Source organism: Guyanagaster necrorhizus, assembly GCF_019112545.1.
Source record: "Guyanagaster necrorhizus MCA 3950 unplaced genomic scaffold BT62scaffold_4, whole genome shotgun sequence".
In the NCBI taxonomy this organism is placed as follows: Eukaryota; Fungi; Basidiomycota; class Agaricomycetes; order Agaricales; family Physalacriaceae; genus Guyanagaster; species Guyanagaster necrorhizus.
Genome location: NW_025064883.1, coordinates 386,887 through 397,337, shown reverse-complemented (window position 1 = coordinate 397,337; position 10,451 = coordinate 386,887).

Here is a 10,451-nt window from a genome sequence, read left to right as displayed (position 1 = left end):
CCCAGCAACAAAGATGACAAGCCCTATCTCTAGCACTGGCATTAGGTGCTGTGCTAGAGACGCTTTGGATGCCCTATGGATGGCTTGAGGAACTGTAGGTTCCAGAGGCTATGGGTCCCAAAGATTAATGTCAGCATGAAGCAGAAGTACTGACTACAGGACAGAGGTCGATAATGACCCCTACTGGAATGATGACAGCAATGAGTGCCACTGGTGGTAAACCACTGTTATCAAGACCAACTGGTTAGAACACCATGCAGTTAGCAGTAATACTGGTAGAACAGAAGGCATACAAACAGTTCCAACAGGAACACAACCAACCCTAGCCCTCCCTTCAGTCCTCTCCAGAGAGGACCAAATTTGATGTGCCTGAAACCTTTCTGAGTACAGGTAGGAGCAAACATGTATTGACAATGAAATCATGAGAGAGAACACTCTCTTCAGGCAGTACCTCTGAGCATGAGCAGCAGAGGAGCACTGAAGGAATGAGGGAGATAGTCAGACTATCACATCTGTTGGAACAACCACCCCTGACTCCCTATTCTGAGAACCGGCCACTCCCACCACTGAGTCTGACCCTTGGGCAGACTCTGTCAGGAACGAGGCTCTGAGTCGCCTCAGCAACAGTCACCTGTTATCATACAGGACCAATACTATCACAGATACCAACAACATCCCTGTACCAGGAAATGGGATACCAGAGGACAGAGGAACTATCAGAGGGGACAACAAGAGCATTGATCCCACTGGGAATCTTAAGAAGTTCCTCAACAGAAACTTTACTGCTCTATTCCTCAACTCAAAGTTTTACAGAAACTTCTGCCAATATCATAGAGCAATAGCGCCAACAACAACAAGTGTCAAGAAGCTGCCAGAGCAGCCTGAGCAGCCTGCTCCTCGATCCAGACCTGATGACGCTAGCCCCAGTATGCAACACCAGCCCAGCCATCCTGGAGGTCTTTGACCCATGCAACAGTTCTCTCTTAGAGGAAGACAAGGTGACCGATGCAAACAATGAGAACAAGGACAAGGACAAGGATGAGGACTCTGATCAGGAAGTCAGAGATCCTCTCTCTGAGTGGAAGGTGGGATTTAAGCCTTTGACAGAGGAGGAGTTGCGAGAAAAGGAGCAAGAGGCATGAGAACAGGAATTCACTCAGTTGTACCAAAAGCAGGTAGCCGAATTATGGCAGGATGATCTCTGATTGAGATCATCCATGGAATGAAGGTATGCTTCTGCTGATTTTATTGAGCGGGAGGAGATTTTACAATATGCAGTCACCGAGCAGACTATTTTTAATTTTAATCAAAGATATTCACATTATCAGATGGGACTATTACCACCATACAAGCTGAAGTATGGCAGAAGAACAGCACTGATGTCATAGACACTAAGTGTAATGCTGCCCAAATCAGCATACATGATGCCATCAATCTGATCAGCAGTGACACAATACTCCTTTGCCATATTGGCCATTCGCAGCTCAGCATCTCGGCTTTCCCAATATCGACCCAAGCTGAGTAGCTATTTCCCAAACCTGTGGAGGTTGCCAGTTCAGCAACTATTTGCCAGACAGCTGCTGCCTGATGAAGCCAAAGGCAGTGAAGCAGCCTCCATAGCCCCAGAAGGAGATGACTCTGATGCCATAGCCTAAGAATGGACCATCCAGAATAGGCAGATTATGTGGAAGAAGCCTCTCCTATCAGGAAGTCCTGTGACTGATGATGGGTCTCTCCATTCATTCTCCGGTCTGCTGGAAGGATGGGTGGGCCTGCCTGAGAGTGCACCTCTAAACCCGATACCTCCTATCACTGCAGGGGCACAGATTTTAAAGGTCACACTGACCTTGATACAGGATCCACTCCCCTTTAAAGGAGCTTCAGATGATATTGATCGATTTCTTACAGACTGTGATCAATATTTCCAAGTTTTCGCCTCATACTTTCTACTTAACATGTACAAGGTGACATATGCTTCAACTTATCTGAAAGATAAGGCCAAGGTATGGTGGGTGCTTTTTGCCCCTGCCTTCTGGTCAATCACCTGACAACATCACTACTATCTCTCATAGCCAGTATTCAAACAGATGATCTGAGACAAGTTCATGGATCCAGCCATCCAAGAAGTCCACAAACAAAAGATGAAGGACTACAAGATGGGTGACAAGGTGGCTACAGACTACTTTGACAAGTTAGAATGACTCAGAAAACTTGCCAGAGTACAAGAGGATATAGCCGACACCAGATGGATGGTCAAATACATGAAATGAGGACTATCATCCTCATATCTCAAGACTATTTTGGATCTTGGCCATAGTATTCCAGTTGGCTATGAGGAGTGGAAGGCCAGAATCATCATCATGTGGCAAGAATGGCAGTGGCAGAAGATGAAATCATCCATCCTATCATAGGATAGACATCAAACTCAGGGACAGGGCTGGAAGCTCTCAATCTCTCAGGCAACCATGTCATCTAGGTCTGGTGGCTCAGCCCCAACTTCTCAATATGCCGAGAAGCAAACTGGTACGGGCATGACATATACTGGAATAGGTAAGCTGATGGATGTGGACCACCTCAAGAAGGGAGAAAAGTGTTTCAATTGTGGCCAGAAGAGCCACATGGCATGAAACTGTCCCCAGAAGAAGAACAAGCATATCTGAGAAGATATTTGGACACAGATTGCCAAGTTGATAAAGAAGGAACAGGACCTTGGCCAAGATGACAAGGCTGAGGAGATAAAAGATGAGGCTGAGCAGTGAGCAATTCTGCTGACTCAGCCAAAGATATGAATAACGGATCACAAACTGCTGGACAGACTGACATTTTATCCTCTGTAGTACCACTCTCTATGTCTAAATTATGCATGCATTTGAATATATCTGACCCTATTATTCACCATTATGAATCGTCTAAGAAACTGACTCCAATGACTCAAGTGCTGATGAAGAGCTGAAGAGGGGCAGAGAGCCCTAAAGGTGCATCATCATCAAAAGTTCATCAAGCTAAATATATAAAACAGACTCAATCACTGTCAGACCAAACAGGAGAAGAGAACCCCACTGATTGATTAAGACCATTTGACACTGAATAGACTTGGCGAGCCATCAGAGATGTGAGGGACAAAGCAGTGACAAAGGCAGTACTCAAGAACTGGATATACAAGATCCAAGTTGAAGAAGTGATTGATGAAATGATCACTGGAATGCAGGCCACAGAACAGTGCTAAGCCTTAGAATGGCTCAACGAATTATATAGACCACAAAAATTTATCTGATGATCCAAGTTCCTAGGACAAGACCTATTGGCCAAGGCCCAGATCAAGACGTTAATATTCTGATCTACCTATGCAGTCACCTGTTACGATTTTCTCTATTTTCTTTTCTTTTTCCTTGGAAATGACCCCTATCTTTGCTTAGTCAGGGTGCTTAGGCTGGCGCTTAGGACCATGGGAAAGCTTGGTCAGCAACCCAGTCAGTCATTGTCTTATTATATGGCTGTGTGCTGTAAAGAGAGAGACGATACTCCTTTTATTCTTTAACTGTGGCATAGCAGTAACAGCACACAGCAGGACAATAGCTTTTGTGGAGAGACTAGCAACAGCAGGAGAAACAGCACAACAGCAAGACAACAGCTTTTGTGAACATTTATTTATAGTACAATAACAGAACAGTATTTAAGTAGCGTAGCTCTCGCTGTAATGCCCCAGCTTCAAGCTAAAGTTTATTCTCTACTATCCTATCTCGAGTGACTTGCAACGCCTTGACCACACACCTCTATTAACACACCAGTGAACTCAGTTGGACATACCCGAAGTGTGAGGTACTGAACTGTTTATCATGTGTTGATCATCATGTGGAGTTTAGGCTTAACAATTAGCTCGAAGCTTCTTGCTTCCCTTTCTCAGGCCCAACCGTGCTGAGAAACTGAATGCCCCCTGTCTTAAATCTGTCAGACCTGAACTTTACTCACAAGTTCTTTGAACTCTTGGCTTCTATCATTGGAACCTTGATCGGTTTATTGGTGATCATACAGCTGTGCTGTAGACGCCAATCCATTACTGCCTGGGCCATTCAATACTACCAAGAATTCCAGCATATCTGTACAATCTTTTGAAATGTCATGCCAGACCTCCCTCTCTACGACATCCCTGCCTCTATCTGAAACTCCGTCTGACACCCCAAAGAAACAGAACCCAAAGACGAGCCTGGGCACTTGACTGAAGGGCATCCTAGAGAAGAGGAGCAGCAGCAGCGGCAACACGAATACCCCCCAAGACCCCCATCAGCAATTGTCCGAGACCCTGGAAACCCTTGGGCTACAGGATTTCGATGAACCTGACCAGCCACCCTCATCCTCTCCTCTGAGCACAGCATCACTGCATCAAGAACAACCGTCACCTAGTCTGGAATTGGGCACCAGGCTAGAGACTCCCTGGATGCTGTTTGGCTGGCTCCAAGGACCAGAAGTACCGACAGGCATCAATCCTGAGATGCCTCGTCAACAAGAGGAAGTGGAAGGGGAACAAGGGTCAGTAGTCCCAACCCCTTCTTTGATGACACCAACAGGGATGAGGTCTGATACTGGCAAGCAGCACCAAGAGCAGCCAGTAGACTGAAATGAGCCTCACATCTACCAAGGCATGGTACAGTGGTACCAAACCCAATACGGCCGACCCCCCAGTCCTTTACCAACTTCCTCAATGCTTCTAACTCTCTGTTCTGGGAACCAGCCACTCCCACTGGTAGCCCTGACTCCTGGACAAGGCCAGTGGCTGGAGTCATCCATGCTGATGATTACTATGGCAGGGAGCCAACACTCCTTGATGATGACCACTCGTTATCATATGGGACCAACACCGTCACCAAAACTGATGATATCTCTATCCAGAGAGATAGGATACTATCAGACCTTGGATTAATCAGGGGTGACAATGAACATATTGACCCCACTGAGGACCTCAAAAGGGTCCTTGACAGGCCAATCACCGCCCTCTTCCTTTGCCCCCAGTTCTATAGAAACTTCCACCAGTATCGCAGAGCAGTGGTGCTGCCAGCAGAAGAGGAGCAGCCCGACTGGGAGCCTACTCCTCGACCCAGATCCGATGATGCTGATTCAAGCACTCAGCCCTGACCTACCCGCCCCAGAAACCTTTAGCCAGCAAGGCAGTTCTCTCCTCGAGGGGATCACTGACAAGAGAGCCAAAGAGGATGATGAGGCTGAGGAGGAGGACCAAGGGGACCAAGTAGTAGACCTCATCCTTGAGTGGGGGAGTATCATCAGCATAACCATGTGCTAAAAACAGGAAAAGAAACGATAGGAATGAGAGATGCAGGAGGAAGAGTTTATTCGGTTATACTAGGAACAAGTAGCTGAATTATAGAGAGACGATCACTGGCTACGATCATCCCTAGGGCAAAGGTATAACACCGCTGATCCCGCCGAGTGGGAGGAGATTTTACAGTATGCCGCAACTGAGCACACTATTTTCAATTTCAATCGGTGGTATTTACATTATCAGATGATGGCAATACCACCATATCGACCAAGATTCGGCAAATGGGAGGCACCAATGCCATGGACACTGAGTGTGATACTGCCCAAGATGGCAAACATAGCATCCTCAACTCGAACAGTGATGTCAAGGTACTCACTCGCCATATTGGCCATCTGCAGCACAGCATCTTGGCTAGCCCGGTCCTATGTGCAGCCGAGAATTTATCACCCAAATTCTTGGACCGGCACAGGAAGCCGACTATTGGGAGGGCAACTGCCACCCGACAAGGCAACCAGATCGGTTCCAACTGACAAGAAGAGGGATGACTCTGAGGTAATGGCACAGGGATGGACCATCAAGGACGAATGAATCGTCCGAAAGAAAGGGCTGCCAGTCTCAAGAAGCCCTGTTGCCAATGATGGGTACCTACATTCCTTTCCAGGGCTCCCGACAGATTGGGTGGGTCCCCCTGGGGGAGAACTCCCAAATCCAATGTCGCCTCTCGATCCAAAGGCACATATATTAAACATCAGGCTGACACTGGAGTGGGAGCCTCTTCCTTTTAAAGGAGCATCAGATGATATCGACCAATTCCTCATAGACTGCGACCAATATTTCCAGGTCTTTGCCTCATACTTTCTTCACGACATGTACAAGGTAAACTATACTACCACCTACTTCGAGGACAAGGCAAAAGTATGATGGGTACTACTGGCCCCTAACTTCTGGTCGACCACTTGACAACACAATCACTATCCCACCTGGCAAGTACTAAAGCAGATGATCTATGACAAGTTTACGGATCCTGCTGTATGAGAAGTCCACAAGTTGAAGATGAAAGAATACAAGATGAGCAACAAAGCGGTGCCTGATTACTTCAATGAATTAGAACAACTCAGGAAACTCACCAGAATCCAAGAAGACATAGCTGACTCAGGACAAATGGTCGAGTACATGAAGCGGGGAGTGCCACCTCATTATCTCAAGACCATTTCAGATCTCGGCCATAGCGTGCCGGTTGGCTATGATGATTGGAAGGCCCGAATCATCCTAATGTGGCAGGAGCAACAATGATAGAAGATGGAGGCAACAAATCTGTGGGACCAACACAGGTACCAGGAACAGGGCTCGAAGCCCTCCACCTCCCATGTGACCACATCCACCAGGCCCAGCAGCTCAACCTCAACTTCCCAGAACAATGAGAAGCGAACTGGTAAGGGCCTAAGTACCAGAATGGGCAAGCAGATCAATGAGGATCACCTCAAGAAGGAGAGGAAGTGCTTCAATTGTGGCCAGCCAGACCACATGGCACAAAATTGCCCCGAAAAGAAGAACAAGTACACATGCGAAGATATTTGGGCATAGATTGCTGAGTTGATGAAGGAAGACAATGACCTTGGGCGAGACGATAAGCCCAAGGAGATAAAAGGTGAGGCCGAGCAGTGAGCAATTCTGCTGACTCAGCCAAAGGACTGGGTAATGGGTCATAAACTGCTGGACAGACTGACACTTTATCTTCTGTAGGATTACCCTCTATGACTAAATTATGCGTGCATTCGAATATATCTGACTCAATTATTCACGAATCAGAATTGCCTAAGGAACTGACTCTAACAACTCAAGCACCAACAAAAGGCTGAAGAGGGGCAGAGAGCCCCAAAGGTGCATCTTCGCCAAGAATTTCTCAAACTAAAAATATAAAACAGACTTAACTGCCTTTAGGCTGAACAGGGGTAGAGAACCCCACAATGTGGCTCAAACCATTCAATATCAAATGGACTTGGCAAGCTATTAAGGATGCCAAGGACGAGGAAGTGGCAAGAGCCATACTCAAAAACTGGGTTCATAAGACTCGGATCAAGAAAGTGATCGATGATATGATCACAGAAATGTGAGTTGCAGAACAATGCCGAGCTTTAGAATGGCTTGATGAATTACATGGGCCATGAAAATTCATCTGCTGAGCCAAATCCTCAGAAAAGGACTTGGTAACCAGTGCACGGATTGAGACATTAATGTTCTGATCCACCTATGCAATCACTGCTCTGATTGACAGTGGCTGCACAGGGAGTAGCATCAATCAAGCTTTCATCAACAAGCATCAATTGCCCACTCAGACAACAGCGGCACCCATCCCAGTCTACAACACGGATGGAATAAAGAACCAAGCTGGATCGATTACCAAATATGTAGAGCTTAGGCTCACTATCGGTGACCATTCAGAATGCATCGATCTGGTGATAACCGATCTAGGAACCAAAGAGATATTTCTTGGTCATGATTGGCTGATCAGACACAATCCGCTGATCAATTGGAAGACTGGCCATATCATCTTTGCTCGATGTTGTTGCTAGAAAATTCCATTTGAACTACTGGACAAAGATCCCGAGGACCGATGGGATGAAGAAATGGAAGATGGTGAAACCATTCTCGCCATCGACCTACAAAGGGCCATTAACATCCAGGCAGCACACCACGCTAATGACCTAGCAGCAAAAGCTAATGTCAAAAAGAGAGAAAAGACGTTTGAAGAAATGGTACCTGAGTGGGTGTATGACTATCAAGATTTATTCAAAAAAGACAGTTTTGATGAACTACTTGATGCCAAGCCCTGGGACCATGCCATCGAACTAATCCCTAATGCTAATGCCAACCTCGACTGCAAATGCTATCCACTTGGCAATAACAAACAACAAGAGCTGGACAACTTTCTCGAAGAAAACTTATCCAGTGGACAGATCTGACCATCAAAGTCACTGATGGCATCACCCTTCTTTTTCATTAAAAAGAACCATAGGAAACTCCAACCAGTGCAAGATTACCAGAAGCTCAATGAGATGATGATCAAAAACCGTTATCCACTTTCTTTAATCTTGGAGTTAATAGACAAACTCTGAGGTGCAAAATATTACACCAAACTGGATGTTTGGTGGGGATACAACAATGTATGCATCAGGGAAGGTGATGAATGGAAGGCTGCTTTTCGAACTAACCGTGGTTTGTTCAAACTGATGGTCATGTTCTTCGGACTAACTAATTCACTGGCCATCTTCCAGTGGATGATGAATGACATCTTTAAGGACCTCATTGCCACAGGGAACATCACGATCTACTTGGATGACATACTCATTATGTCTAAAACTAAGGAAGAACATAGAAGGTTGGTATGCCAGGTGCTATTCTTGATGAGGAAGCATCGACTCTTTCTCAAGGCCGAAAAATGCGAATTCAAGGTATTAGAAACAGAATACCTTAGAGTCATTATCAGCAAAGGAAGCATCAGGATGGATCTGATCAAAGTTGCAGGAGTAACCGAATGGCTGGAACCAATCAAGAAGGAGTTACAATCATTTCTTGGATTCACCAACTTCTACTGCCGGTTCATCTGGGATTACAGCAAAATAGTCTGACCAATGATGCAATTAACTGGAAATTCCCCATGGAGCTGGAGAATTTCCCAATGAGCAGCATTTGATGACCTAAAATGCTGACTAGCCAAAGATGTCATCCTGGCTATACCAAGTCAGGATGGAAAGTTCAGGGTGGAAGCCAACTCCAGTGAAGGTGCAATTGGAGCTGTACTATCACAGGAACAAGATGGTAGATGGTGATCTGTCACCTTCATGTCAAAGGTGCTCACAGTAACTGAGCACAACTATGAAATCTATGACAAGGAACTCCTGGCTATAATGCTCGCCCTTGCCGAATGGCAGTATTATCTCATTGGAGCCAACCACACCTTTGAGATCTGAACTGATCACCAGAATCTTCAATACTTCCAACAACTGCAGAAGCTTAATCGCAGACAAGCCAGATGGGTCACAGAACTATCGCAGTATGAGTATACTCTCTACCACAAAGCTGGAGTAGCAAACAAGAAAGCCAATTTCCTCAGCCACAGGGCAGATCATAACCAAGGAGGAGATGACAACAAGAAGGTCATATTACTATGGCCAGAGCACTTCTGGGCAATGATCATGCCTATGGAAGAAGAAATGCACGAATGCATCAAAAGCGCCACTTGAGATCCTCACAAGTGGGATCAAAGAATTGCCCCATCACTCAACCACAAGTGAGGGCTGAAGAAAGAAGGGGGAATGATCCGTTATGACAAACAAATCTACATCCCAAGAGATCAATGACTGCAGGGTGATATCATCACCATATGTCATGATCATGTGACCACTGGACACCCCGGGATCGCTAAGACTAAAGAACTGGTCTTGAGAGAGTATTGGTGGCCAAAAATGGACCATGATATCACCCGATATATTAAGGCTTGTGAGGTTTGCCAACAAGGCAAGACTTCAACATAACCCAGAGCTGCACCACTTCACCCAAATGAGGTCCCTTCATCACTATGGATCCACATTTCGGTGGATATAATAACTGGACTTCCCAAAAGTGATGGCTATGATGCCATCATCGTCATAGTTGATCGCTTCTCAAAGGCAATCATTCTGATCACCTGCTCCACAGAATTAACATCCGAGGAATGGGCAAAGATACTATGGGACGAGGTTTATGCAAAGTATGGCATGCCTCAGATAGTGATTTCTGACAGAGGACCACAATTCATCTCCAAATTTTTGGACAATTTGTACTGACTCCTCAATATCAAGAGAAATGCCTCCACAGCATACCACCCACAGACAGATGGCCAAATGGAACAGGCCAATCAGGAAATTGAAAAGTATCTATGACTTTTCATTAGCTATCGACAAGATGATTGGATAGAATGGCTGGCATTAGCAGCATTCCAACACAACAACAGGATTCACTCTGCAATGGGTAAAACCCTGTTCTTTGTGAACTATGGGCAAAATCCACCAGTGGCGGAAACAGGACAGGCCCATACAATGACTCCAGCATCAAAGGATTTCACAGCAACAATAGCAACAATCCATAAAGAAACCAAGACAGCCCTTGAAAGAGTGGCTTCAACAATGAAGAAGCA